The following is a 6,000-nucleotide window of genomic DNA, read 5'->3' as shown; positions in this document are numbered from 1 at the left end:
TTCATGTCACAATTCACACCCCCACACACACTCAGACATAGGACACATCCAAGCACCCAATACTGCCATAATTAAATGCATAGTGAATGATTATAAATTAGATTTTTTCATTATATATGTATAGAGTTTATATATAGATTTATACCACAATACATTATTCAGTTATATAATTGTATATATTGCTGTATAATAAAAATATATTATTGTATAATTACCATCGTAAAATGAATTATTAAGTGTAATATAATTATTTTATTATATAACAAATACAATCTATTACTATTATTTTCTATATTACTATTGTTATATTACATTTAACATTACAATATAGAATGCCAAGTTGGTAAATGTGTTATCAGTTTACCATTTAGAAGGAATCCTTACCAGTTGTTTTTGTGCCTGTGTTTGAAATTATACCGTTGCTTAATAAATGGAGTTGTGAGATCTATACATTGTATTGTATTGTATAATGTCAAAGTGCAGCAATTACAGTCAAAGTAAACTGTGAAGTTCAGAGTAAAACTGTTTACCAAGTTTACAGTGGAACTGTTAAACTTCACAGTAAAATAATCAATCAGGTTTACAGTTTTACTATGAAATTGTTATAGTAGAACTGTGAAATAATTCATGGTCAAACTGAAAGTTCGTAGTGGAACTGTCAACTAGATTGCTATGAAATTTCACAGTAGAACCATGAAGTGGCCAAATTACCATCAATTTATAGTAGAACTGTAAAATAATTCAGTTTTACTATGAAATTGTTTATAGTAGTACTGTGAAATAATTCAGTGTTTTACTGTGAAAGTTCATAGTGGAACTGTCAACTAGATTACTATGAAAGTTCACAGTAGAACCATGAAGTGGCCAAATTACCATCAATTCATAGTAGAACTGTAAAATAATTCACAGTTTTACTATGAACTTTTTTATAGTAAAACTGTGAAATAATTCATGGTTTTACTGTAAAACTTCATAGTGGAACTGTCAACTAGATTACTATGAAAGTTCACAGTAGAACCATGAAGTGGCCAAATTACCATCAAAAATTCACAGTAGAACTGTAAAATATTTCACAGTTTTACTATGAACTTTCACAGTACATTGTTTCCTGGGATTACTCATTACTTATTACTTAACTAAAATTGTAATGGGATCACTTTACTCATTACATCCTGGAAAATGTAATATCGTTCCTCATTACTTTACTTTCACGTTACATTCTAAACCCAAACAAATACTGTATACTGGAATCACATCTACAAACAAATTCCATTTATTTACTTTATTTATTTAGTTTCAGAAAAATCCTCTCTTGTGCAGAGATGTGCCTGTGTTTGTTTCTGCTTTATAACATACATGCCATGAACCAATCAGATTTAACATCATTAAACAAGTTTATTCCTTAATTATTTGTACTTATACTAGAGGAGCGACTAGGTTCCTTTAGTTCATTTCAAAGAGTTGTTCAATAGAATCGGTTCGTTCCCCCCAACACTGTAGCTGAGAGATACAGGGCTAATGGAGATGTTTTACTGCTAAGCTGCTGTTCAACTCCAGTCCAGTTGGTGACGCTGGTGCGTCTTAAGTTGTTCTGCTAACCGCCATTAAACATCATAAGAAGAACAAGAAGCTGCTGTGTTTGTACTGTAGAGCCTCATCTGTAAGTAAAATATGTATTTAATTATAACCCTTATATTTAATTATAATCACATTCTAATTAATAATAAAACTAGAGTTTATAATAAAACATCACTGTGAGGATTTGAGGAGCTTTAACTCCAGTTTTATTTAAACAAACAAACTTTTAGCTGCTTCGCTAACTGTTAGCATCACACATGATTCAGTACTGATGAACCGATTCATTGATGAATCAGTCGATTGTAACGATTCAGAGTTCATTCATTATTAAATCTAACATTTTGATATAAACGCGTCACATTTTCAGCTTTGTTTACAGTTTTTAATGTTTTATACAAACAGCGAGTTCTTGTAGCTTTGTTTACAGGTTGTTTTACAGGTTTATAGTAAAAGTTAAAAGTATTAGTACAGCACTGTTATTGGGAGTGGATGAGAAACCAGATGTAAAGAACATCAGACTTAATCATTTCACTTTGGGCCACAAAACCACTTCCACCAAACTCAAAGGGTTGTTTCCCAGACAGGGATTAAGGCTTATAGTCCAGGACTACATTTAGCTTTAAATAGAGAATCTCCATTCAATATGCTGTGTAGTCTAGGACTAGGCTTAATCCCTGTCTGTGAAACCAACCCAAAAAGTTCTATTAGAAGTCTTTTCTGTCTGATGCTGCTCAGTCCCACAATAGTTTCAACATTTTCACTTTGTTTACAGCCTCACAGCATTAAAAATAAACAGTTAAAGAGTCTGAAAGAGTATTCCTGGATTTCTCTTTAATAGGGAATAAAGTACATTTGTCTATCTGTCCGTCTGCCTGTCAGATCTTTTAATAATGCAGTCAGCAGAAGAGGGACACGTCACCCCCATAGATCTACAAAATGAAGGATTCCAAGAGAAACTGATAAAAAAGGAGGAGGAAGAAGATGGAAGTTACTTCTGTAAGTAAATGTGGAGCAATTTGTTAGTACAGTACAGTTTGGTTAGTATAGTAGAAATAATAAGAGAATGTGGATAGTGCGATTAGAACCTGTACTGTACCGTACTGTCCTATGTAGAAGTGCTGATACTTCCAGTCTGGATTAAATCTAAGTAGTATTTATTTGTGGTAACTAAACCCACAACCTTCAGTTTCCTCCAGTTGTTGAGTTTCTTCTTCACATATTGCTGAATTTCAGGTGAAGGATCTTTAATCCCTGTGGAACACGTCACCTCTGAGGAACACCTCACCCCAGAGGACCAACAGTGTGGAGGTTTCCAGATGAAGCCTGTGAAGAAGGAAGAACCCGAAGATAAAGATGAACTCAGTAAGTAAAAATAAATTACACAAATAAATACACAAAAAAAGTATTGTGTATAGAGAAATTCACAGAGAGAAGAGATCCAGCAAAGAGTCGAGCAGAGAGTTCTAGAGTGCCTCCCATAGTGGAAAACCTAAAAAAATTAATCATTCATGATGCATCATGGTACAGGACTTTATCATCAGATCTCAGTTTAACATTTACTAACAATCTTTATTATTTATAATGTTATAAATGTATTTTATTGTTTATAATGTTATAAATGTATTTTATTATTTATAATGTTATAAATGTTTTTGATTATTTAAAATGTTATAAATGTATTTGGTTATTTACAATGTTATAAATGTATTTAATTATTTATAATGTTATAAATGTATTTGATTATTTATAATGTTATAAATGTATTTGATTATTCATAATGTTATGAATGTATTTGATTATTTATAATGTTATAAATGTATTTATTATTTATAATGTTATAAATGTTTATTATTATTTATAATGTTATAAATGTATATGATTATTTATAAGGTTATAAATGTATTTTATTATTTGTAATGTTATAAATGTATTTGATTATTTATAATGTTATAAATGTATTCGATTATTTATAATGATATAAATGTATAATATTATTTATAATGTTATAAATGTATTTGATTATTTATTATGTTATTGTATTTGATTATTTATAATGTTATAAATGTATTTGATTATTTATAATGTTATAAATGTATATTATTATTTATAATGTTATAAATGTATATGATTATTTATAATGTTATAAATGTATGATTATTTATAATGTTATAAATGTATTTGATTATTTATAATGTCATAAATGTATTTGATTAATTATAATATTGTACATGTATTTGATTATTTATAATCTTATAAATGTATTTGATTATTTATAGTTTTATAAATGTATTTGATTATTTATAATCTTTTAAATGTATTTAAGTATTAATAATGTTATAAATGTATTTAATTATTTATAATGTTATAAATGTATTTAATTATTTATAATCTTATAAATGTATTTGATTATTTATAATCTTATAAATGGATTTGATTATTTATAATCTTATAAATGTATTTGATTATTTATAATGTTATAAATGTATTTGATTATTTATAATGTTATGAATGTATTTGATTATTTATAATGTTATAAATGTATTTGATTATTTATAATGTTATAAATATTTTTGATTATTTATAATGTTATAAGTGTATTTGATTATTTATAATCTTATAAATGTATTTGATTATTTATAATGTTATAAATGTATTTGATTATTTATAATGTTATAAATGTATTTGATTATTTATAATGTTATAAATGTATTTGATTATTTATAATGTTATAAATATTTTTGATTATTTATAATGTTATAAATGTTTTTGATTATTTATAATGTTATGAATGTTTTTTATAGTTATAAATGTATTTGATTATTTATAATATTATAAATGTATTTGATTATTTATAATGTTATAAATGTATTTGATTATTTATAATGTTATAAATGTATTTGATTATTTATAATGTTATAAATGTATTTGATTATTTATAATGTTATAAATGTATTTGATTATTTATAATGTTATAAATGTATATTAATTATTTATAATGTTATAAATGTATTTGATTATTTATAATGTTATAAATGTATTTGATTATTTATAATGTTATAAATGTATTTGATTATTTATAATGTTATAAATGTATATTATTATTTATAATGTGTATAAATGTATTTGATTATTTATAATGTTATAAATGTATTTGATTATTTATAATGTTATAAATGTATTTGATTATTTATAATGTTATAAATGTATTTGATTATTTATAATGTTATAAATGTATTTGATTATTTATAATGTTATAAATGCATATTATTATTTATAATGTTATAAATGTATTTGATTATTTATAATGTTATAAATGTATATTATTATTTATAATGTTATAAATGTATTTGATTATTTATAATGTTATAAATGTATTTGATTATTTATAATGTTATAAATGTATTTGATTATTTATAATGTTATAAATGTATTTGATTATTTATAATGTTATAAATGTATTTGATTTTTTATAATGTTTTAAATGTATATCAATATTTATACTGTTATAAATGTATTTGATTATTTATAATGTTATAAATGTATTTTATTGTTTATAATCTTTTAAATGTATTTGATTATTTGTAATGTTATAAATGTATTTGATTATTTATAATGTTATAAATGTATTTGATTATTTGTATTGTTATAAATGTATTTAATTATTTATAATGTTATAAATGTATTTGATTATTTATAATGTTATAAATGTAATTAATTATAATGTTATAAATGTAATTAATTATAATGTTATAAATGTATTTGATTATTTATAATGTTATAAATGTAATTAATTATAATGTTATAAATGTATTTAATTATTTATAATGTTATAAATGTATTTGATTATTTATAATGTTATAAATGTATTTGATTATTTATAATGTTATGAATGTATTTGATTATTTATAATGTTATAAATGTATTGGATTATTTATAATCTTATAAATGTATTTTATTATTTATAATCTTATAAATGTATTTGATTATTTATAATGTTATAAATGTATTTGATTATTTATAATGTTATAAATGTATTTGATTATTTATAATGTTATGAATGTTTTTGATTATTTATAATGGTATAAATGTATTTGATTATTTATAATGTTATAAATATTTTTGATTATTTATAATGTTATAAATGTATTTTATTATTTATAATGTTATGAATGTTTTTTATAATGTTATAAATGTATTTGATTATTTATAATGTTATAAATGTGTTTGATTATTTATAATGTTATAAATGTATTTGATTATTTATAATGTTATAAATGTATTTGATTATTTATAATGTTATAAATGTATTTGATTATTTGTAATGTTATAAATGTATTTGATTATTTATAATGTTATAAATGTATTCGATTATTTATAATGATATAAATGTATTTGATTATTTATAATGTTATAAATGTATTT

The sequence above is a fragment of the Trichomycterus rosablanca genome, chromosome 14 (assembly GCF_030014385.1).
Source record: "Trichomycterus rosablanca isolate fTriRos1 chromosome 14, fTriRos1.hap1, whole genome shotgun sequence".
NCBI classification, from domain to species: Eukaryota; Metazoa; Chordata; class Actinopteri; order Siluriformes; family Trichomycteridae; genus Trichomycterus; species Trichomycterus rosablanca.
The sequence above is the reverse complement of the archived record's forward strand: the minus strand, read 5'-3'. Positions refer to the sequence as shown.